This window comes from Egretta garzetta, unplaced genomic scaffold, assembly GCF_000687185.1.
Source record: "Egretta garzetta isolate BGI_Z169 unplaced genomic scaffold, ASM68718v1 scaffold163, whole genome shotgun sequence".
NCBI classification, from domain to species: domain Eukaryota; kingdom Metazoa; phylum Chordata; class Aves; order Pelecaniformes; family Ardeidae; genus Egretta; species Egretta garzetta.
In genome coordinates, this window is record NW_009259308.1 from 6299864 (window position 1) to 6326151 (window position 26288).

A 26288-nucleotide genomic window follows, 5' to 3' on the forward strand; every position below is an offset into this window, starting at 1 on the left:
AGGCTGCGCCGGCCGGTGCCGGCATCTGGTTTGCATTTGGGGGCCCGCGTGTGGAGCTCGCCCCGAGCGCTGTTAAAGGGATCTGCTGTGTGTTAGGCATAGCTGTCAAGCTGCACTGCCCTGGAAAGCCGAGCGTGCACTGTGCCCCGTCAGGAATTCAACTGATACGAGTATTTTTGCCTCGAAAAGGGAATCGTATTTCTCCTTTATTTAAAAGCGAATAAACCAGAAACGAGGAGGGGGTTTGGCTCTTTCTGTTAAAGGGGCTGTTGCTAAATCGTGTTTCTCAGCCGCAGCCCTGTTGCCCTACAAGACTGCAGAAATATTGGGGATTGCAGAAGCATTTAGCATTTAAGCAGTGCAAGCAGCCACATTGAGAGCCAGGGAAGAATAAATACAGGGAAACAAGCAGAAGTGTATGTCTGGACCGAGGATATCCCCCACCTTGACCCATACATACATAATTCGCTTCTTAAATAAATAAAACAGGAGTGCAAGCCATGAGTTAGATGTTCTGCATGGAGTTACTCCGCTTGAGAGTTTTACCTGAAAAGTTGGAAAATTCCTCATGTGAGGAACAAACCCTGAGTTTATTTAAGGTTTGCTGAAAATGGAGGATGGGGCAGTAGGATCCCTGCAAATGCATCCCTTGAAAACAGGGGGACAGGCCAGCGGTGGCTGCGCACCAACGGTGGGCAGGACCAGACCCCATCACGTCCCTCCACAAACCACGTTAGGGAGGAGCAGATGAAAACCCTCATGTTCCCATGATATCCAAACAGTTCTGAAGAGGTCCCAGGGAGCCACCAGGGTTTTTTCCCATTATCCCCCAAATATCCTACATCAGGAAATCTTGTAGCAAAAAGCTCTTTTGCAACATTTCCAGAGTTTTCCCACTTTGGCCCAGGCAGAAATACTGCAGGAACAACCTTGCTCAGGGAAAGATGAGTGTTGTCTCGTGGTTAGAGCACAGGGTTCGTGGTCGGGAGCTGTGGGTTCTCATTCCAGTTTTGCCACTGAATCATTTTGAGAGCTTTGCTAGTCACTTTGTATTAGAACCAGTTAGTAATTTTCCGTTGGAATGATTTTCTGATGGAAAACACTACTTGTACAAAACTGAAATCTGGGTGAAAATCCACTTTCTGTTGGGAATACCTTGTGTCTAGGCAGGGTAGAAAAGGACATTAGACGCAAACTGCAGTATTTTGAGTCTTCTTGCATTAGTCCAAATGTTTTGCTTTGAATAGATAGATTTTTTTAAAAAACCACCACCCTCCTGACTGTAATTCCAAGTCGGCTCATTGCACGGTGGGAGTGTGTGCTCTCATGCTCTGCTTTGCTCCCCAGGAGGTCTGCACCTCCCATAGTGGGATGCAAATTTCTCTCTTCTGAGATGTGTTCATCCCGATCTGGGTCAGACCGGTCCAGGCACGTGGGCACCTGGCCCATGGGAACAAATTGTAGCATAAGGCCACCGCTCTGACCGAGGAAGTGCACCACGGAGAGAAAGTAAGGAGTTCAGAGACACAAACAAGCTGTTTCACGTTAGTTCAGCGTCCCAAAACAAAGTACTGTGACTGTGGATATACCAAAATACTTTGTTCAGCTGAAAAGCAGTAAAACGAAGCCCAGAGAAATGGACCCGAGTGTGCTTCTACTATCTCACAATCAAATCCTATAAACCTTTCCATACTCATGCTGAGTTCTGGTTTATAGTTCTTGCTCTTCACCCTCCCAACTATCTCCCTCCTTCGCTGTTTTGTTCCAGAATCCTATTCCTCTGTTCATTAAAAACAAATTTCATTATTTCTGTCCTCCATGTACTCATAGATTACTGACACTTTCTTTTAATAGAAATAATACTTGTTCTCCTCCCACAGTGTATTTGTAGACACCATTTAAATCCCTTCTTAACTTCTATTCTGTTAAGTTAAACATTAACCATTTAGATTTTCAAAACAGAAAGTTTTGATTTATCTAATAAGCTTTCTCTGCATTTGTTTCAGTCAGAATTCACCTTTTCTGAACATGAGTGACCGTAGCATAATGTTCAAAACGATGTCTTGCTAGGGACTTGTACAGTGGCAATAGTAATTCCCTGTGCACCCTTTTAGTTACAGACAGAGATCAATTTTGCCTTTTTTACACCTGTATCACATTAGGACCTTGATTTATCCAGGTCTTTTTCCTCCAGTAAAGAGAAGAAAAAGGTTATCTGTCTGAAAGTACAGACAAATATATTAACTTTTCCTTAATACATTTTCCCATTTCATTACACTTCTCTAGCACTCATATGATTTCTTTCCAAGGGGGTGACAAATGAATAGATTTTCAAGAAAAGTTACAAGATCTCCAGCCTCCAAAATCAAAGTCCTGAAAATGCTTTTTTTTTTTAAATTAAAGAATCAAAGTTTAGATTATCACTTCCATACCAAGACCATATGAGGCCTAATTCATTACTCCTTTGAAATATTCTGAAAGCTGAGGGTTAAGAGGTGTTATGCTAGTGCAGAATAATGATGATTAATTTGTGTTTCGTATCAAATGCAGGAAGAATAGATATGTGTGCAGTGAACCCTCTGTAATTTAAAAATCTTTCTCTAAACTTGAAAATATCTTGTAGACGTAAATGGGACACAAGACTGCTTTTTTCTGTTTAGAGTGTGGCCATTGTAGTTTTGCTTCAGCTATTACTGCTTCAAATAACCTCCCTCTTTTTCCAAGATTCTGGACAGATTAATTTAAAGTATACCCTTTTGCCTTTTCATTACAGAGTAACTAATGAAAATTCCATTTTAAATGTACTTTCTGTGAGACAGGAACATTCTTTTTTTCATTATTAACAAAAGCCCGTATTTCAAGCTGTAGGGATACAGCTTCGAGCAGCGTAAATCAGCATTGCTCTGCGATGGCCTGCAGTCCTCTCAACCAGCACTGCAGCACAATTTAGTGGGTTTAGATGACAGTTGGCATCTTTGAAATATTCTCTTTTGCAGAACTAGACTAGATGTGACACTTGCTGGAGAAGAAATCTTGCATAAATCTGTCTAAAAAGACTCACTTAATCATATTACTTCACTAGCAGTGGTAACCTTTAGAGGCCAAAGTCCAGACAGGTTGAGAAATGGAACATGAGTACATAAAGGTGACAATTCCATTAACTGCAATCAAAGAGAGAGGTGAATGGTGAGATAAAGACAAATGACTTATTCTATAAAGAAGAGAAAATATGCGTGTGTAGGGGAAAGAGACAGAATGAACATTTTCTAGCCGTGTCAAGGAAATAAAGATCCAGTCCCACTCCATTGTGATCAACACAAAAATGCCGCTTGGCCTCCCTGGATGCAAGCTCTGGCCCAGCGTCCCAGCCTGCTGTTGAATGTTAGTGTGAACCGACATTTCAGGAGCACACACATACACAAGTGACATACTCCAGCAAGAAGTTATATGCAGAATGTCTTGCTGAATCGCCCACCACAGCCGTGCTGGAAATGCAAATACTGGGCCTAGCTTTGCAGTCAACAGGGCATTTTGCAAAAATAAGTAAGTGGAAAAAATTGTTGGTGTTTCTGAATCCGGTGATACAGGATTCTCAAATACAATATCTTTCAGTCCAGCTGGGTGCACTTCAAACCCAAAGGCTGAACAGAAACGGCTTTGGGACTTCCTTTTGGGCTGCCCCAAATCAGAAAGCGGCGGCACATGTTGATAACTGAAACTACCACCACAGGGGAAGAAAAAAAAAAAAAAAAAAAAGTTCTTGCGCAGGTTCAGTGCCAAACTGCAGCCCAGATAAAAGAGGAATTTTCGGGATATACTCTCATCCAGTATCCTTCAGTGAGGCCAAGGATGGCATAAGTAACATCACTAAGACAACTTCACATTACCTAAGTTTGTTGAGAGGAGGTGGAAGCTTAGAGACTAGCCATGCTGGCTACTGAGCTGCTTTGCAACACTAGAAATAAAGCCACAAAGGGATCTAATCTATTATCTCTCAAGGCTTTCTAAAGTTAAGATGAAGAGGAAATGAATAATATAAAATCTATCTATATATACAATCTCCTCCTTTGCAATTTTCCCACTTATGTGTGGCGTTTTCAAGAATATCTATGCAGAAAACCTCATCTCAAACCAATCCGTGTACCAAAACAAAACACGCAGATAAGCAAATTGTTTTACTTACAGAAGCAGAAATGGATCTTTGAGAAATTCTGCTTACTTAGGTATTCATTAGCATAATAACTGAAGGGAAGAAAAGATTTTTAAAGGGTCGTGTAACTTGTGCTTGCTTAGTCAGTTAATACAAGCACCTGAGGGGGGGTTTCAATCTCATTTTTAAGAAGCAGTGTTAACACTGGTATAGGAAATAAAGCTGGGGAATACTCTGGATGAAACGCTTACTGAGTCATTGGACTAGGACTATTCATTCAAACAGGGAAATAGGGAAGTAAAAAACAACTGAACACTATGCAACAACAAGAAGGGATTTTTGAGTGTACAATAGGAAAAAAAGGAAATTTCCTTTGGGGGACTTTTTCTATTTTTAACGGAGATATTAAGTTACTGTTAGATACTACTGCAGCCAAAAAGGGGAATCCCTGTCTTGCACAGCCCTAAATATAGCTAGAAAAATAATTCAGATTTTATCAATTTGTGACCCATTTCTTACATTTTGGGTAGCTCACCTTTTAATTCAAAAGTCAGAAGCGGATACAAACAAGCACACAATATTTCAGGCTCCACCAAAATTCCAGTGTCTTGCCCAGGGCCTGTTCCTGCCTGCCCTCTTGGCTGGATACCAATATCCTTTATTCTCAGGGGAGTTAGCCTTCCAAAAAACCACTTGGCACTTGAGTCAGGGCTGCTCTGTTTTCCTAACATTCACGGCAGGCAGGATGTTTTCTGACTCTGGTACCCAACAGTTGAGCATTCCAGACAGCATGGGGATTTTTCTTTCAAAACCGCACTGCCAATGCCATAAGAATAAGTGAAGCTCTGTGGCACCGTGTGATCCTGGTGGGAAAATAGGATGACTTTGTTGCCATACAGCCATTCAAAGAGGGAAGACGCGCATGACTCCCGCCACCTTTGCAAACTCTCCTTCTGTGGTGTGAATGCTGAAAAAAATTCTGGCTTAAAGTCATGTTTTTGTCAACTGGTTCCCCTCCGGGAAGACTGCCAGATCTCCACAGATTAGGTTAAGGAGAAGAGCACCCCCCCCGCCCCAAATACTTGGCCAAGAAAAGCAGCCCACTGCTGCAGCATACCAGAGGGGGTGCTCAGTAGTCTTTGCACACATTGTTGCTGCACCCATCCGTGTTGCCAGCACGTGAAAATGTTCTGTTTGCTCCCCAGAACAGATTCAGTCTGTTAACACGCAGTACAGATACCCCTGCAACTTTTGCGTATCTCTTTATACTCCTTAAATATTAGAAAGATGACTTTATCATTAACATTTATATTCAAGTAGTTCCTGGGATCACTGATGTCAGGGCCAACTACAGCTGTGCAGCCTCTGCCTTGTGGAACAGAAACTACATAGGTGAGGGCAGGCAGGTTACAACTCACAGGCAGGACTGGACTCCTCGCCAACCAGGAGCAGACACACTGGCCCTGCTCTGTCTGGGAGGCAGATTTGCCAGAGTCATCTTTCAGCATAACCCTGTGCCAAAATCCAGATGTGCAAAATCGTGAAATCACAGTCTGTTGAGCTGGAAATGAGTTTCACAAGCCAAGCCGTGAAAATCTGTCAAGCTCCTTGAATTTCACAATACCTTACATCTCATGAAAAATAACTAACAGAGGTTAAATATTTTTCTGCACCATTCTTTCAAGACTTTTTCCATAGAATATGACTAGCTTACGTGAAGCAGTTTGTTACAGTGGTGATGCATCATACAGTGACGCCAAAATCCAGTCAGCATGGAGAAGGGTTGAAGAAGGCTCAAATGGGCTTCAATTGGCATGTCCTCTTGCCATGACAGGGACTTTCTACAAAAGACAGATCCTGTTTTGCCCTTTGAATTCAGAAACTAGTGAACACAGTCAGGGGAGGCAAAGTACCATCAGCATCTGTTAATTTGTAAAAAATATACTCGTCTGTTCTCAAAGGGTAAGATTGTAAACTGGAATCTGGACTTCCCAGTTTATAAGCAACATGCAGTCTTTCTCCTAAACTCATTGCAAAATGTACAAATGGAGTTCTAAAGCCAGCACTGTAATCTTCTAAAATCTTAAGTTCAACAGGGGTTCATTCAAGTACATAAAAAGAAGTTTGTGGGATCATTTAGCCACCTGCAAATCATGCACAAATAAACCAAACAGCACTAGAAACAGGAATAAAATCACCATATATGTAGCTAGTTCCTATAGCAGTTAGATTTTCATGCTCTGTATACAACCCAAAACAAATTGTCTGCTTACAATTAAAATATGATACTGTTTCCAAAAGTCTTGCCTCTAGGGAGATAATTTTGTACCACGGGGCAGATTCAGCCCTGGTGTAGTATTTCTGATTTTCATGGAATTACACCACTGAAGAATTTTGCCCAACATCTTACCCACACTGATGCAATTCAACTTTTAAGGGACAGTTACAGGGTTTCCTTCTAACTCAGGCCAGGTTTCTGGAACAAGGAAAGTCTGTAAAAGAAACCGTCGGAGGGATGTTTTAGTCTGGCATTTAGGAATATTCACGTTAGAAAATGTCACAAGATTTATTTTGTACGTCTTACACGTTAGAATTTCTTGCTTTTTTTTTCTTTCCTTACAAATACATTGCCAGTAGGTGGTCACAGCAAAACAGGATAAAACCAAAGACTTGTAATGAAATAATTCTAGACAGCTGTGAGTAGAAAGACATTTATGGATCCAGTTAATTCTGCTCCTTTTTTTTATATAAACCTATTTTCCAAACTTAATGTATTGCCTGAGCTTGTAATATATGATCAACAGAATGTCTGCACCACTCAGGACTCTGGAGAAAAATTTAAGAAATATGTTAATTCTCCAGCATTTTAGGTAACTTTAAATATTTTGGGCATGATTGATCTCACACAGTGCTTTGGATTTATGCTTTGCATGACAGATGGAAATCAGAATATACACACTGATGCTGAAAACTTCTGACTTCTGTGCAGAATCAGAGAAAAAGAGCTGTAACTCTTCCCTCCTCCTGGACCTAGCTTGGTCTTTCCTGAAATCATGCGGCTTCATAGGTCAGGGGCCAGAAAACACAAGTCTCCCCAGCTCTTCCTGCTAGTGCTACAAGTACCGGGCACCGTGATGGAGGGCGGGTTGCAAACAGTGGAAATGTGATGCTGTCAGAGATCTGGGGGGGATTATTCCCTTCCCTCTGCAGTCGTCTGAGCTGCCCAAACAGCATGGAGCAGATGCCTAGGTTCTTACTTATGCTTCCTGGGAAAATCATCGCTATTTCAAAACAGTATCAGAACAAAAACTCTGGAAAGATTAATCAAGGTTGGGTCAAGAGGGAAGAAGGATGCAATAGCTTTTGACAGCAGTGAACTGGTAAATGGTGTACCCAATGTTGAGCACTCTTAGGGTCAGAATATTCAGTACATCACATCAAAAACTCCTTTAGACTATTGGCATAATATTAGAAAAAACCTGGAAAAAGATGGTAAACATAATAGAACCAGCAAAGGTACATTTTAAATTTACTACTTGCATTCTTACACTAACCTGACAATCACAAAGCCTTACTATAAATCAAATGGAGCAAACGTTATCAGTAAATGAAAACATATATGGTAACCTGTGTACAAAAGTTAAAAAATCTTTTGGCACAGAAGACAGCTGCGATTCTGCGTTCCTTCCAGTGTTAAGCACAAGCAGCAGAAGAAAACTGCTTTAAGCATTATTTAAAATCACATTCTGGTTGCTAACTTTTGCATTTTACAGTTTGTCTGAAGCAATGATAAAACCATCAGAGTTCTCATCAACTTTTTGAATCATTGACCAGTCTGAAAAACTGAAAGTGAAATAAAAAGCAAAACACAACAAAATCAGAAATACTGTATGTTTTTGCCATTTCTGTCAGCCATAGCTAGGAAATATAAAGCAAGGTAAAAAATTGAGGAAGGGAATAAATGGTAACTGCACTCTTATTTTAGGCTATTTTATGTCTGATTTTGTCCAAAGTAGGAGGAGTATGAGATTGGGTACGTAACTTCACCCTCTCAGAGAACTGCCAGGATCGTTGTTTATGAGCGTGATCCAAACATGAGAACAGTTTCCTTACCTACAGTATGTTGTAATCATGGAAATATCATGGGCTGTTTTAATTGACACCTTGTCCCCATCATCATGACGTACATGAAAAGTCATCATCTTGGGAGATACAGGACTGGAAAATTGGGAGGGCAGATAATTATCCCATGGCCTGCAAACATTTCCCTCAATGGAATCCCAGCTACCGAGGGTCAGCGGCTGAGAAACATGCCCAGGGCACAACTCCACCATGATGGACACACTCCCTACTAGAGCTGCGTGTGGCTGTTGAGAGCACAGGGGCCTGTACAGACCCCCCTGAGCTGGTGACAGGGTTTGGGGAGGGAGGCCAAGAGGCTCTACCACCTCTCTACATGCTCTCTTTTGCTGCCTTCAAAGGGAATGATGCTCTAACTCTGCCCACTCCTTCATTTGTATATTCTGCTGCTGTAACTCAAATTTTTCCACAAAAAAATCTTAAGGTACTCTCTGAAGAATTAGGAGGAGGGAGAAGCTTTTACTGAATGAAGCAAGTTTTCAGGATAGAACCTCGTCCTTTTTGACCACCTATTACAGGCAATCTGATTGGCTAGTACCGTGCTTCAAATGTACTAATTTTTAAGGTTAATTTATCATAGAGGAATACATCGCTTTCAGACAATATAACAGGCTGGCCATGTTCTTGCTACATTAAATTATTCCTAACCAGAAGAAAATCAGTGTTGCTTGTGGTGAGTGTTGTGAGACTGGTCTCGTACCATACTCCCATTTAAGGGAATCAATTCAGAGGTTGAGGGTAAGGCTAAGGATCGCAGCGGTATTTTTGGCCTTTTAATCACAGCCTTTTCAAGGTCATCCATATTTTAGCAGTGGCCCATAATGTTATCTCCATTTGTAACCTGTTATTGTATTTATTCCACAGAACTTTGCACAGGGCCTATGACCATGGAGGCTTACTGACTGCAACTCCTACCAGCACAGTTTCCAGCAATACATCCCAGCCATTTGCAGCTTGTTTAGCATGCAAAAACCCACACTGATTCTTTGCGTTGAGTAAGGATGTTCTTATTACACCCACTCAATGTCCTTAATATTGGGTATCAGGAAACCAGGGGATGAAACAAACTACAGCTTTTGGTTTCTAAGGTCCTGAATCTGTACGCTCTAGTTCTATGGGGGTATCTGCTCTTTGACAACACTTCCTGTATTGTGTTTCAGCCAGGAAGATGGATGTACCTGAGTTAAAGTGAGTCATTCGTTGAACCTAGGCCAAACTTTGAAGCAAATCTGGGCCAGTTTACCGCCTCAGGAGGAAACCTGGGTTTTGCATGAATTAGATGTGAAAATAAGCAGAGCCTGACTGACATCTCCGAATTCCAACTGTAAGGGTAAAACCAGCGGGCACGAGCCTCAGGCATGACAAAAATGAGGAGGGGAAAATGAGGCTTCCTGCCTCCCCTCCAAGAGCCAGAGAGCACATGCTACACAGAACTTAGGGTAAATTGTGAATTATTTATACACTAATTAAGTAATGTTTATGAAATGCCTTACATATGTAAATTGCTGTAAATATGCTTACATTTTTCCTGCAGTCTCCAATTAAACGAACTTTCATTTTAGAGCAAAACAATTCCATACCAACTTGTTACACCAGTTCTTTAGCCAGGCAGCTTTTTAGCTAATGGTCGCAGCTCAAACTGCACTATTGTATTTCTCTACAGAAATTTCTGTGCTGGCTTGTGGTTGTTTTAATTCCATCACAGATCACATTCTGTTTAATGATAATTTGATTTTGCATTGCAAGACCCAGATGTACATTAGGAGGTCACAACCTTTCCATTTATCTCTTAAAGTAACTATTTTTTCCCCAAGTTCCATCAGGTTAAAACAGTTAGCAATTTTTCTCCTTGAAGTGTCCCTTCAGCTTGGCCAAGATATATAATAGATCAGTGTAGCTACAAATGCATTACAACATTAGTCATCAATTAGTTTTAAACCATCGCTGTAATATATCATTTATCTAGCATGCTGTAGCACTATTGTGAACATTTAATTTTTTAAAGGCATCTTGATTTTTTAACCTGACGGCTGCATCCCCCTTTTGTCTCCTATACAGACATCTCCTTAAGGAACAATAAAAATTAGATTTGTTTGACCTGCACTCAGGGTTCGTTTAAGCGAGATGGATTTTAATTGCTCTGCCTAGTCGACCAGACAGCTTTTATGTAATATTCCAGACATTTACGCACTGTCTTTTCCCTTGCTGTAAGCAGGTGTGTGTGCCCACAAATGCCTGTAAAGCAGCTCTTAGAATTCATTTCACATCTTTGACAATCCTCTGGGAAATTGCTTACTCTGGGATATCATTGGCGTCAAATTAAGGACTTCAGTCATTGCCACTTCTTTCTTCCCAATACCATTTTCTTCTGTCTTTAAGATTCAACTTTTTGTGTGGCTAATTCAAAAAGGACTTTGCTGAGGACTGTGTTCCTTGTGCTTGTGTTGTCATCATACATCACAGATGACTCACCTCTGCATCTCCTGATAGCGAGAATGCGTACAGAGCCTCACCTGTCTCTCCCAAAATCCACATTGTCCTTCTACCATTTGCAATACATTTGACTTACACTTATGATTTGAAAAGGTTTGGAAGTATAAGACAACCAAGACTGAGAGAAGCCTGTCTATGCCACAGATGTTCAGTATCTTGAAGGATCTCTAACTTCAATTAGTAAGTCACGCGAGCAAGTTATCACAGCATTGACTCAGAGCCCGAAACACCCTGACTTCTCTGCCAGCTTGGAGTACAGGCAAAATGAGCTCACATTTGCCCACGATGAACCTGATTTGCTCCAGCTGCTCCAGCAGGGAGAGGAGAATCTCATGTAGAGAGTTCTCTCCCTGCTGACTCTCCTCTTCCATGGGTGATACAATCTGAAAATGAGGTCCTCTATTTTTCCTGTTCTTCCCATTCCTAAAAAGGAAGATTTGGCTGTCCTGTGACTTACCAAATCAGCACAAAAAAATGGGCCTCCTAAGCAGTTATTTGTGCCTACAGCTGGTTCTGGTCTACTCTCTGTTGGACACACACATGCACTTAATTCCCATTTGTGCTGGATGCCTATTAAAAGAACAAATCTGCAAGTGAGGAGGGTCTCTTCTACCATGTCAATGGAAGTGAAATACGTAAATCTCCTGCATGCTGAGGGCAAACGTATGCTTAAAATGCTTGGGAGAACAGCTGTGAAAAAGAATAAGTGTTTTGTATTATGCTGCGAAGTGTCACTGATCCAACATGCTAAGCTGATCCTCATGCAGTAGATTGCGCGTGCTCCATGCTTGCATTACACTGCCTGCTGCTTCTATGTGTGGGTTATTCAAAATGCACAGCATTTCAGACAGCACAGAAAAAGGGACAAACCTGGCTTCTTCCACTGCCGTATAACCACCACGGTTCCCAGCAGTGAGGGACCACTGGACTGGAAAGAACAATTCCAGGTAGGGGCCCCGTGCAGTGAGTGGAGGTGGAGATCATGGTGAGCCATGGAGAGAGCTGTGGAGGAGCAGGGGGAACTGCCTGTCTTTCCCAATCTGGGAAGCTGTAGGAGGGATTGGAATAATCTTCCTCGGTGCCGCTGGTTTTCTCCCCTTTTATCTGCCAGTGGTGAATCCCATTCACTTGAGAGACATCTTGGAGCAAGACTGGTATATGATGATAGTTGAATCACTAAATATTTCAATAATACTAAGGGTTCTGCAGGAGACTGTGGAAGGAAGTCCCATTTCCTTTCCTTAAAACTGAGCAGAATTGCACACTTGACAAAAACCCACAGTGCATCTTCAAAGTGCAAAGTACAACTGCATAGCTCAAGGCATTCATCTTCCACCCGCCCTGCCTGAGCCAGCACCCGCAGCCCCGTGATAAACTGCACACATGGTTTCCCTCTGGATAAGAAAGAGAAGCAGCAGAACATCTTAGAGGTTAATTATGGCATCAATGGAAGAAATTCAGATGCTACACTGAGAGAAGCCTTAAAAGACTTTTACATGATATAGAAACTGAGTACAGCAGTGACATCGGGGAAGAGATGGGAGGTCCAATGCACTTGCTTTGCATATGGACACATAATTCTTAATTTCTTGGTTTTTTTCCCTAGGGCTTGTCTATCCATCAATAACACACACCAATATTTTTTACTTCCCTGACAGAAGCACTGAAAATCAGAACCCATTTATTTAGTACCAAACAAAATCAGAAATAAGAGTGGGTTTCAACACTGGAGTACAGATTTGTAAACCTCCAAGGACCAGATGCAGCAGGGCTAGAACATTCAACAGCTGTAATGTGCACTGAGGAGTCACATTTGTTCAAGAAATGTCACATTATTTATATTAATTGCATGTGTCCAGCTCATCCTGCGTCCACTTAAGCCTTGGCAAACCTCTAGCTCCAAGGCATAACAAATGCATTAATATAGATATTCCTTTATATTATGCCATTTACATAACGACTCCCACCTTTGCAACCTAATACTTATTCTTTGGAACACAGAGAACTATTGACTCATATCTTGACTGGGATGCCAAAACCTCCTAAAATTAGAGACGCTTGGAACACAAGAGTTTGGTTCAGGCCCATCCACAACAGCAAATTAAACACAAGTCATCATCTGCGCGAGTGACATTTTCAGCATGTCCAGAGCCTGGCGTGAGCCGACATTCTTTCTCCCAGTAAGATTTACAGAATTTGTGCATTGAAAAGTATTGAGGTAAGCCATGGTCTGAGGGCCAAGTGCATAAATTAGACCTGTCTCCTCCCTTCAGTAAATTACATATATACACGCTGTAGGTTGGCTAACTATGCTTTTGGCAACTTGAATGAGTCTGTGTGAGTGTGTGTTAACAGAAGGGGAGTTTGTGTCATACTCAGGCATTTACATTTTCTTTTCTAAGACTGTGGTGCAAGGAATGTGTTGTACATCATTTTTTCCCTCCATTCACATCAGATATGAGATTAAACAGACAGGGAAAAAAAGTAGTATTAAAAGTGTTGGCACATATTGCACTTTCTCAGCAGAAATTGTGTCACTTGTACATTGGTTTGGTTTAAATTACATAGGTCAATTTAAGGTCAGCAAGAAGTGCCAGATTAGCATCCTCAGAGACTGAGGTCCTCTCCTCACTCACAGAACAAGTCCAGATCAAGAAATCTCAATTAAAGCTCCATGCACAATGCTTCTTCCTTAGAAGACAGTTGTATTTCCTCAGGCCAACCAAGTGCTCACCTGTTCCTTGAGCCCTCTGCTTATATGGCAAAACAAAATGACCATTGGGCATGATGATAAGGGGACTGACACTATCAAACTACTTCTTTAAACACTGTCAAGATTTTTATGAGCTACATATTCACAGTAGTCCATGTACCTGTGAAATAACTGAATCACTGTCTTCCAGCATGTCTAAATTATGCCATTTCTGGGCTGCTCCATCTTCCTCCCACAGATCTACCGCATTTTAGATAGAATGCATGGCCTAAAAACCCAAATACGTGTTGCAGCTCTGACTGGCTCTTGGTGACATCTAAAAAAGTAATACAGTGAACGCCACCAGGAAACCCACACATTACCCCAAAGGGATGCAGTCTGCACTCCACGCTTTCAGCCTTTCAAACTGGATTCTCTGTGCGAAGCTTTTCTCTATGACCTGAAGAACGAGTGGAATTATTGTTAATTGAAGGCAGAAAGCCTCACATAATCAGATGATATGAGAACGAGGGCTTTCTGAAAATTGGAAAACACCAAATGATTTTGGATTAAATCACAAAGGAACTGAATATTGTGCATACGCCTTCTCCTGAATTAACAGCAAATTCATCCTCTTGTCAGGCATCTCACTCAGCCCAAGCTCTCCTCTTGCAAAATCTTGGTGTCCCATCTTCCAGGCTGCCTGATATCTCTGCTTCCCCTCAGCTTCTTTCCAGAAGGCCTTTCCACAGATCCATGGGCATTCCAGCACTGTGGCATTTCGCAGTGTCGCTTTGAGCAACTGAAGGATGTGTTACTTTGCACAACATGTTCAGGCTCTTCCTACCATGTCTTCAGCCCCTCCCAATGTCTCCTGTGCAGCATGAAGGAGATGAACAGCAGAAGCAGTTGCAGGAGTGTGTCTGGACAGAGGGTCAGAGCTCTCAGTTCCTTCCCTTAAATCCCTTGTGTTCACCTCTTAGCAAGCAGAACTGTTATTCCAGAAATGAGATCCAGAAATTATTTCATTCCAGAAATGAAAAATGCAGGAAAGATTTCCCTCCTTCCAATACTCTCTAAAATTATATCCAGGAAACTAGGCTGATTGTTAGGGGCTGAGCTGGCAGCGGGGAGGAAATCCTGCGTGTCTGTCTCCCGGAGCATTCTGTCCTCTCCTTTTGGCACAGCCCTGGTTTGGAAGTGGCCACTGGATGGGAGGTGGATTTACCTGAAGAGGCAAAGAAAGTGATGACAAATAAAGTGGGCTGCCAGTTCCCTGTTAGCACGTGACAGGAGGAGATGGTGCACCACTCGGTGAACCCCCTCTCCATACTGGAGCACCCAGCCCTGCTGCTCTCTGCTGTGCTGGCCCTCCGAGCAGCAGAAGCCAGCCTGCAGGCTGTGGGGGCAAAGCTGACAGTGCCTTGGGGATGAGTCTGTTGCTTCGGTGTTGATGGGAGACCGGTCCCAGAGCACCAGCACTGCTTACAGCAGCTCCCTCCTTGGCTTTGCCCTCCTGTTTCCTCCTGTGCCTCATCTACAGAAAGAGATCTGCTGCTTCACCGTCCCTTCCTTCTTCTTCAATTAGGGCTACACTTCATTAACAGCCCCCAAAACACAAGCCGGAATGCAATTCCCAGACACATGGCTCTGGAGACTCTGTCCAATGTGCACCACATTTTAAAAGAAATGCTTTTCTCTTATGCCACTCCCTCCTATTCCCAGTAACAGAACAGCCTGGTAGCAACTACAGCAAACCCACAGTGGGAAATATAACAGTGGAGAAGTATTCAATGCTCACAGTAATCTCCTTTACCATGATTTAGCAGAAATGTAGCTGGCATGGCCTGAATATTAAAAAACAACAAAAAAAGGTCTTGAGCACAGTGTGGAAACTGCTGCTACAAAGTTATGTACATTCCAGAACTTCTGTTTCTGTAAATAAAATTTTTCCAGGGGAGAACATACAGAGGAGACAGTCATGTGCTCTAGCCTGAACAGGAATGGGGAAATTCAGGGTCTAGTCCCAGCTCCACTCGCAGACAGGTACTTTGGCACACTCAGATTCCACTTTCCATAGTAAGACCAAAACTATGATAATAAAAATCACAATGAAAGCAATTGAAAAATATTTGCATGATTATTTAGCATGTGTTTGCATGCTTTGCATGTTAAACAAGGGATTGTTCCTCAACCCACAATCTCAGGACAGATAGGGAAGTAGAAAGCGGGTAGGAGAATGGGAACAAAACCTAATACGTGTAGAAGTAAATTCAGTTTCATAGAAAAAAAAGCTGAAATGTGTATTTAAGAGAGGCTAAATACGCAAAGACTCAGAGCCTGGTGGAAAAAAGTCAAGGAGTTCATACCAGGACCATAGGCTATGACACAGAAGGAAGTATGGAAATAATTGTGGAAGAAGCTGATAAATGGGTGGGCTGGGCTGGAAATACTGGTAGAGCTGAAGGCGGTATCGTGACAGGTGTACAAACGATGATGATGATGAATATGTTTTCAGTTTGGACAGTGATGAAGCATGAGTCCTGCTGACTAAGGGTGAAACAGCCCAGACAGTGACTGCTAGATTCTGCTGCTCCAGGGCAAGATGCATTGGACTGCATCTAAACCAAGCCAGGACTGCCTCAGAAATAACGCAACCTCTCCAAATGTTATCTGAGGATCTCAGCTACTTCCAAAGCAGTGCTCAGAGCCAAGCACCTGCCTGAGGGAAGATATTGCTCCACAACTCTTTGATATGGCACATTTACCAGCAGGTTCAACCAGTAATTCAGTGAAACATGCATTTGAGTCAATAGGACAAACCCATGTGGGAATAACTGAGAGTGACGTCGTGGCAGGAGTGGCACCCCTGCCCTGATCCAAGCCCATCCCAGAGCTGTTCCCTTGGCATCCAGTGAGGGTCTGCCACAGATCAAGTTCTCCATCTGAGATACCAAGCCCTGCCTCATCTGGGACAAATTTACTACTTTGATCCCTAGACCCCACTTTATGTGGATGTGCCAAATGAGGTTTCTTAAACACTGAGACCTCCATGGAGACAGAAATATCAACAGGAGTCAATGCAGAGATATGTCACCTTGGCAAATGTAACTTACTATGTCCCCTTTGTGCTTTGGCAACTTTCAGCTGAGCTGGTTTTATGATTTGTTGAACTACATTAGGGAAAGGCTGATTCAAGAACAAAAAAAAACGGAGCTGAAGAGGAGCTGGGGTTTTCACACTCAATGAAGTAAAACGATAATCACCTATCAAGAGAAAAACATGTGAAAGGTGCCTCTGGCAGTAGAATTCTTAAGAGCACCATCATCTACAGGTTACAAGAAAAAAAGAGACATAAAGAAGAACAGATTAACCCAACCATGGGAGAACAGCAAGAAAAGCAGCTGGTTCAGATATTTATATTGACAGAACTCTGGCTGGCTACCAAAGACACCCTACCCACCCAGAAATTTGGGCTTGAAGGGACCATAAACATCCCTTATTCTTCTGTATCATTGATTGTCAGTTCTACTTGGTGTCCAAATCCCAGAACATTAACATCTGAATTCAGATATGATGTGGTCCTAATAATCTGAAAGTAACTACACCCTTTGCCCCACAGTACACTCTTTAGGGTTCATGTGGGGAGAAGCATGACTTGCCGTATGGGAAATACCAGTCAAAATAAAAGATTTTTATCTTATGTTGAGAGTCATTCACGCTTTCCCACTGGTGTTTGCCATAAAACCTAGAAAAAGTGAGGTTGCTTAAGCACTGTCTAGTCTCCAGGACTGCGAATGGATGTCCATCCAGTTTTACCACAGCCTGGTGTAGTCTTTCTTGATGCAACATGCACGTTTAGCTGTCTACGAATTCCATAGATGTTTTCAGTAGAAGTGGGAGGTTGTGCTACCAAAGGAGAACATGAGCCAGAGATGTTCTATTATCCATATCCTATTAAAGGTCAGACAGAGCTCTCACCTCAGTGCTATAATGTGACCAGAAACTTAATTGAAAATATACGAAAAGGTTATTAATACAAAGATGAAGCCATAGTAAATTTAATATAGCTCACAGAAGGACTTTTGCTAGAAAGAGAAGGTTATATAGATAGATAGATAGGCCTTTAATTAAGGTGTATTGCTGGGTTAAGTGTAAATTTTCCAAGCAAGCATGAAGATAGAAAACTGGTAATTGCTTCCAATTTATATTATAAAAATCAGTCATATTCATTTTACTTCCTATGACAGCCTTACTCAATTCTAAGGTTCATTCACTTAATTGGAAGGGAGAATTCTTCGAGTAAAAACATAAGGAATTGAAGAAAGAGACAGACAGATTGCAAGAATTGAACGAACAGCACTTTAAATTAAATCATTAAAACCCCTCATCCAAGATTCTCAATAGATTCATGTTTGCTGTCCTCAAGGGATATTTATTATCAAAGCTGAGCAGGAAAAAATTGGAAATTATATCACGAAAAAAGTCTCTAATGGTCTTCTTGAAAATTGAATCTGAAGAACTCCCTGTTTCTATTACTATCATAATTTTTCCACATCTCAAAATGAGAAAACTAAAAACTCCAATATTTCTTTCACTGAGACCTCTTGCAACTAGGTATAACTCGGTCAAGTGTAACTAAAAGGTACATATCCATACAAACTCAATTTGCTTCAACCATATTCTCGTCTTTTACTTGTTCACAACAGAGAGTTACAGGAGGGAGTATGTTCAAAGGGAGCATTGTTGCCGAGTATTCATACAACCCGCTTTGCATAAATCAGCCTCAGAAAAAAGCCTTACTAAAGCGATGAGTCTTTGTGGGTTTGGGATTTATCCAGTTAGTGATAAGGAAACAATACGTGGTGGCTTAAGTGGCAGATAACAAGCAGTAATGATAAGAGCTAACATTTAAAAGTAATAGTCCTGGAGAACACAAGTAATTCACAAGGCTGAATATCAGAATCGCTTGTTGACTGTATTGAATTGAATTGAATTGAATAAGACTGTTTTGCCTTAAAAAAGATTAAGTTCTGAGGGGGGTTGTTGAGTTTTTCAGTGCGAATATTCACATAGCTTCAGTGGTATCTAGATAAGTGCCTGCTCTCCTTTTCCTGACGAAGACCAACACAGAACAGCTGTTTCCACATTTACTGTTACTGGATAAGAGATATAATTCTGTAATTATAAATCAACCAAGGTGCACTGAATTTTAATCTCCCAATGCATATATCAAAATAAGTGCATTACAAATACATTCCTGGCATGAGCAAGTGGGTTCTGCTCCAGACAAATGCATCAGCAGCACTATGCCCAAGTCTCTCTGGGATCCATTCAAGCAACCACTTGAAAAGGATCCACAGAAGAAAGAGAACCATAAAAGTGGGGAAAGCTGAGGCAACGACAATGATAAGTAGCAGAGAGCCAAATCTCTCCCTGTCAGAAGCCGAATGATGTTAAAGACATTACTGAATGGATGGGTTTGGTCTATGTGTCTGGTTTCTGGAGGGAAGTGACGAGGTAATACTACTCCATCAAGGGATATAAAGAGGTTAAAACGTCCTGATGCTAATCATTCAGCAAATATAACATAATCGTGTTGCAAAAGTATTTAATACTTTCAAAGTGATGAGCGAGCTTTAACTACTTAAACAGCAAGGGTAGAGTAATTAAAAGCTCAGATGTTTGGTTGCTAATAGGAACACAGTAAGAGATTGAATGAATTATCTTTAAACAATTCAAGACTAAAAGAAAACACCAAAACATTCCTATGTTTACGTGATAGGAGTGAGATCTCAATACATCAAGAACATTAAAGCTAGCAACAATAAATTTTTATCTGTCAGCGGGAAGGGAAGATAGAGCTCCGGAAAGCCCAGGGAGGATTAGGGAGAACAGTAGACAATCAACAGTGAAACAGAGACAAAGCTGGGAACATAACTATAAAGGGCTTGAGAAAATCCCTAAATCCATTGGTATTAAAGCGTTCACATTGACTTTTCAATTTTGTGGCCAGCCTCGCTGTGAGGAGAGTTCTGTCATTTATGACAGTGGAAGCAGGGTCACGTCTTAAAGTCAGTAAGTTCAAAAAGTGAGGTTTGAAGTTATTTCATGAAATGCATTTATGGTGATTTGCTCAAGGAAGATACAGCTAATAGCTACTAGTAGGCCGTAGTCGTGAATACAGAAACAAGTTAAAGCAAGGTAAAGACACAGTGGGAAACCAAAGCATTTCAGCTGCCCGGCAGGGAGTCGTGCGATCAGAGTACAGTGATGCCTTATGACAGCAGCAGGGCTTTCCCCATCCCTTCCTTCTGCCCCTGTGCTACACTTCCCACCCATTCACGTGGCAAGACAACTGTTTGTGGAACTACATGGAGAGCCAGATCACGGAAATAACCCCAGTAAAAAAAAAAAAAATCCAAATAAAAATCAGGGGGGTTCTGTTTTATTTAGCCCAGGTTATTTTCATGATCTAATTTAAACACACCTCCACACACAGAAGAGACAGTAAGCTGCAGCATGAGGGCAGAAATGAACTTCCAAGAGTAGAAGGAACCTCTTAACGTGGCTTTATTGCTTTGCTTTTGTTTTCAGTAAATATAAAATAAGCTGCCTTCAGGAAAAGAGAAGTAAGCTAACTTCCACTTTCCAAGGGTAAAAGCAAGCATCCAGGCAGTTATCACGGACTTGCTGAAATGTTGTGTGTTCACACCCTACCTTACCCTCTTCACTAACTCTGAGAGGGGACCGAGCAAGCACATTAAATTGGCACTAAAAATCAGTTCTGATAAACCTCCACATTTGCTAAGAATTAAGTCCTAAAAAGAGCTCTGGTATCTGAAATAGAATAAGATGTGACAGACTGGCAAAAGCTGAAGAAATATAATGAAAACTCCCTTTGCTTTCAGTAATTACAGAGTCTAGATAAAGCGTAAGAAGGAGGGAAAGGAACTGTATTATTTCAGGGAAAATAAATTACGTCTCTATCGTAGGGTGGTTCTAAAAGGACGCAGCATACATAGAAAAATGTAGCTGTTAAGATCGGTTCCCTCGCTCCCTCTTCTGCCTATGACACCTCTTCTACTTCATCCTTTTGCTTGTTCATGTGCTCCGAAACAACCGTGAAGCTTTGCATCCCGATGCTCAGCCAGACACAAGGAGATACTGCCCACCAGTCCAGTCAACATCCTTCACTCATACCCTCTCCTGCCACCTCTGTATCTTTGTGCCTTTTCATTTGGTTCTTTCTTTCTCTTTAATTTTTAAACCTCTACTTTTTCCATGGGCAAAGTTTTTACTAGTATGGGGTGGCAACTTTCTCTCTAAAGGCCTCTGAAAAGCACCTTTCCTTCATGAAGCAAAAGTCACCCAGTTAGCCAATACGCTGCATGTCTTTTTAGAGAGGGATGAACTCATTGTAGTTCCATGAGCACAGGGGCCAAAAGAAACCTATTTCCCACTCCGCTTTAACCATGCATGCTCTGATATAGGGGTTGTGCTTGCATTTTCCTCATATGGGACATTAAGAAGACCTCTTATCCTTTAATTGGGAAGCTATTTGCACAAAATCTATAGGAACTTTATGTATTTGACCTCTACTTCCCAGTCAAATTTGGTTAAGATCAGCCAAAACCATCAAGGATTACTATGAAGGGACTAACAGACTGCCACATACTTAGGGGTGATGAGTCTTGTTTCCTTAGAAAACTCAGCTAAAATAATCCTAGCAGCACTTACCTTTTTTTAAGGACAGTCTTCATGGACACAGATATGATGTTGCAATGTCTTTCTAACCATCCACACATCATTCCATGCTATACACTCTTTTTCAAGAAAGCCAAGCATTGTAACTAAAGCAAGAAAAAATTTGGCTAAGAACAAAAAAGCAGCAAGACAGTGTTGCCTAAAATAAGGATACAATCCATGAGAAGCTTGGTTCTCCTTCCTGACACATCTTCCTCTTTGAGTGTCCAATGTTGTGGGGTTTTGATAGATTAATTTCTCATTTCAGAAGTTACAGTATATCTCACATTTTTTTACCAGTCCTGTTCATAAAACAATGATTTTCCAGATTTCTCATTCTACTATAGGAAGAAAAAAAGTTTCCAAAATTAAGTATTACTCAACAGTAAGCAAACATAGAGCATTTTTGCAATATGGTAATAAATTTAAAAATCTGGTCTTTGTTAGGGCCCAGCCCAAAGCCCTGTAATGTCTGTGGAAAGACTTCAATCAGACTTGATCAGTCCTCATAAATACAGCTATTAGTTCAGACTGAAATGGTGATAGTGCAAAGTGAAATCACTTGGGGCTTCACTTAGCCTTTTCACAAACAAGCATCAGCAACATCAATGGGAATTACGCATATACAGGCGTGGGCAAAACGTAAGTACACTGTCTACATCAAGTCCTCAGCTTATGTAGCAAATATTATCCCTAGGAAAACATATCCAGATACTTCAGTCAGCCCAACTGATTTTCTTCCCAAATAACAATCTGCAAGCACCAGGATGCCAAGCATCACTGAATGACACAACAGCAGACCCCTTCCCCTTGCTGTCTAGCTCTGCCCATCCCTTCTCTTTTCAAATCATGGGTTTTATTCCAGAATTACATATTTATCAATCTTCTGGAAAAAAAAACAACCAACCAACCAGTAACATTTACACTGTTCCCTAAGCCCTTCCATTTTGATTTGCTTCAGCCCTTGCTACCCCAGCTATATTTCACCTCTACTACTCTTTTCTCCTGGGATCCAAGGAAGGATCAGAAAGAAAGCCTTTACACAGCCTTAGTCTTCATGGCCCACAAGCTGGTTTAGGTAAAGCAGATCATGTCCAGCTCTTAAGTATGTGTGTGCACGCATGCGTGTGTATAGAAATTCATAGAATAGTTAGGGTTGGAAGGGAGAAAATGCTATTTCCTAAACTTCAAGCCCTGTTAATATTAGAATGATATGAAACTGGAAAGCAGAAGTGATTTATATGGTCACCACCATGCTAAAAGATAATGCTATGTAAGTGGTCGTATGCTCTCATGGACAGTACACAGGGCTGGAGTCCAGAAGCCTGAGCTCATCCTGCCACTGACATCCAGTTCAACCTTAGGCAAATTATACAGCTTGATCCTAGACCTACTGAAGTCATTAGCAAAGGTCTGTTTGATGTAACAGTACAGGATCAGGTCCTGCATCTCTCCTCTTCTTTTGTTGCAAGGTGTCTCTAGGGTGAAGAGTGTGTGAAATGTTTCAAAGATTTAAAGTACTACCGTTGTCATCCTGCTATTCTTATTCATGCCGGATAATTTTTACTTGTGGGAGTAGGCCCGTTGGCTCCATAGTCGTCATTATTTGTAACATTTCTAGTATTATTCATAACGCCGCCAGTTTTCTGGCATATTTTTATTAATTTTTGAAGTGGAACATTTTTAGCAGCACGCTTTACATATTCAAGAGATGCATGATATAATTAACCAAAGAAATGTCGTAAGAAACACAAAGGAAATATTCTTATTACATTCAATATTTAATTGCTCACAGTTACTCTCAAGTCAAACCTTCTGCTGTTCAGAGAGAGTTGTCACAGATCACTTACGTTGTTTCACAGGGTCTTCTTAGTGAGTCTGAGCAAGGACTCATTTTTCTTAGTTTTAGAGGTTTATTGTATCAAAATGAAAAAGCAAAATCACACCTCAGGTGAGGCTGTAGCATTAGTAGCTTACCCTCAATTTTGCAAACACCTTGTAGCAATTTTTTTTTTACTCTATCAAACACAAGTTTGCAAACTTGGCCCAATTTGCATCTACATGATGGAAATTTCAGAAGCCCTATAATGCTGCTGGGGTTTGTAGATCTTCCTCTGGATCCTCAAAGAGAAATAAAATAAAGTGAGGCCAGAACACACACATGGGTTTCACCAACTTTGCCAAAGTTTCATTTTATGACTGAGTGGCCTGATTTTTTCCCTTCATTATCCTAATAGTTGGAATTGCTTGTTCTCTTGTCTGTCATCCATTCTGTGGTGGTGTTGCTACAGAATGAAGCAAATTACTTCTTCTAGGAAAGAGCCTTATAGGGCAGAGATTCACAAGGTGGTCCATAGGTGAGATGCCTCCATTTTTTCCACCCCAAAAAGAGTGGTAATGAGCTGAAAGCTGCTACAAGTGCCACCTATAATGGAAAAGAAAGCTACTAAGATACTTTCAGTACATGGGCATGTCTGGAACAAGGTTAAGTAAAAAAGTGCTAGCATCCACAGTACACCTGCAAAGCGGGAGCAGATGCTCTACCCCACACCCGTGTATCTATCAGTGCCAGTATGACTGTTTCCAGGACCAGTTATGTCTGGTTGATTATACACATTTTAGGCAATTCCCATGATTTTTTTCATACAAGTCAGGCTTTGGCCTTATAAACAGTGTTCTTCTTTATTAAATATGGTCCTTTACACATGGCAATGTATTAATTAGTGCTAGCCTTTATCTTACCTAACTTTAGCTGTCTAACATCAACCAGCAATACTAAATTACCCAGCCCAGACTCTCTACATATTTTGTAGAGTATTAGGAAGTGGTATTAGGAAGCAACTTCAAAGGGCAATTCATTTCAGCCCAGGAGAACGAAGACAGACAGGATGAGTCACCATCTCAGAGTACTTACTTGTCCCCATTGACAACAGATCAAGAGCTGGATGACTTGCTTAGACTGAGTGCATAACTTCAGATGGCTTAGGTTAGGTGAAACGAATCCCACTCAGATTTTTGTTCAACATCAAATTCTGCTGCTTCCCACAACTTAAATTATTTTAGTCATCAGGTGCCTTACTCACTGCCTTTTGCTGTTTTGTTCAAGGAGCTGATGTATGGAGTAAAAAACCTTTCCTAGAAATGAAAAGGAAAATGCTTCTTGCATTTTTAACTTTGCCTCTGTTAGCCAAGTACTTCCTGCAGTATGGCAAGGTGCGGGGGTGGTGAACTCTGTGCGTAACAGATGCCAGTGATGCTGAAGCCAGGGAGTAGGAGATGATAATTTTCAAAAGCTGCCTGGCAAGCAGTTGGTCAACCGGGTGTCAGAAGAACACAGAAATTGGCTGGTTTGGCATCCTCAGCTGTGTTGGTTGGTAGACTAGAAATCAGCACTTTCCCGAGAGCAGAATGGAAGTAGGTATCCCAATCCTACGGAACTTCAGCAGCAGCTGGGGGTGTCTGATTTCCTCACAGTCCTCTGAAAACCTGAGTGTTGGATTTTAAAGACACGGCTAATGGCTCTCCTGGTGACTCAACATGAGTCAGTCCAATTAAGAACTGAATCAAGCTCTGCAAATATTCCCATGAAGCTCTTCCTCTGAAGACTTCAAAGTGCATTATGAAGATTCAAAGTGCTAACAAGTAGGATAATCCAATGATGATATCAATTCTGGCATGACACACTTCCCATGTGACCAGAGACAAGTCCATTTAGAGGCACACTTACTACAGATATTTAGAAGTCACACAGAAATTTGGACTGAGATACAATAAAGATTGCATCTTGACAATCTTCTCTGTGGAATTCTACAAACTGGTTGTAAAATTTTATAGAAAGAGCATTCCACTGACTATCGCGCTCTGGGGGCTTTCCTATAATAAATACCTGTCCTGCTCCATTTTGGAACATAAACTGAGCTTTACTGCTCAGCCAGATGGATTGTCTGAACCATGTAGCCCTAAAATCATGATTTTGCTATCAACCTCCTGTTTGCCTGAGGAGAAAATAAATAAAAGGCAAAGCTGGACAGAATCATGTTACGTATTTGTTTAACCCGTCCTTGACGGAGCTACAAATACATACATTAATATCACACAAAGTAGCTATACAGTTTTAGGACTCATATAGTTCCTTCACAGGGCAATGATGAAACCACACACTGTTTTCATTTGGGTGAAGGTGCTGACTGGATTCGCAGAAGTTAATACTGGGCCAGCCCTACAAAATAACAGGTTTTCAAAAGTGGTGATTGTGGGAGCAGCTGAGCACTTTCAGCAGCTTTGCTGCTGCTGTCACAATGAAAATCTTGGGGGCCTAGTACTGAACCCACTGAAATCAACAGGAAAGCTGCTATAGGCACCAACAATCCTTGCACTGAGCCCTTATGCAAGTGCTCTTTGTTGCAAAATATGATAGTGCAAATCAAATTTGAGAAATATTTTATTGGCAGCAGACAGTATGTCTGTCCTATGCATTGCGTTGATAAAGTGTATGTCATCACTGCAAACACTTACACAATATCTAGACGGTATGAGATATGCTTAAACCACCTTAACTGCACAGTGGTATACCAAAAGTTAGCAGCTGAGTTGCATCTCAGTGCAGCGAGAATGGATCAAGATCCTATTGCTCTAGGTACCACGCAAAGACATCCAAGCTGACCTCAGACAGTCCCTGAAGATCCCAGCCATCTTTGTTCTACCTGTGGGTTCCCTGGTTTGAGAGGTGTCCTTCTGCAAACCAACATTTGGAGCAGAAGACTGCCAGCATTGGCCTTGTTTTCGTGTCCCTATCACACAACCAAAACTACCGCTGGCACTACCTGCCTTCCCTGCTTACAGCTTTCGCGGAGGTTATATCTACACTGCAAACTCAGAAGGAGCAGGGTACAGGTTTGATCCATGGTCTTCCAAATGGTGTAACCATTAGGACGCTCCCTGGCATGGTGCTGGCCTCTCCCAGCCAGTGCTTGCCCAGACGATGCCTGGGCACGCTTGGGGGACAACGTGGGCCAAGGACTGTTCCCAGGAGGCAGTCTGGATGGCCACCTGTTTGGGACACAGGAA

The 26288-nt window shown here is 41.6% G+C and overlaps 1 protein-coding gene across 1 annotated transcript in view; it reads right to left on the bottom strand.

Moving 5' to 3' along the window:
• FGGY (FGGY carbohydrate kinase domain containing) overlaps nucleotides 1–26288 on the bottom strand; it is a 327463-nt gene that overhangs the window by 149767 nt on the left and 151408 nt on the right. Inside the window, exon 7 of the mRNA XM_009636237.2 lies at nucleotides 6561–6642. The gene's annotated coding sequence lies outside the window, so the exon portion shown is untranslated. The remainder of the gene's footprint in view (nucleotides 1–6560; nucleotides 6643–26288) is intronic.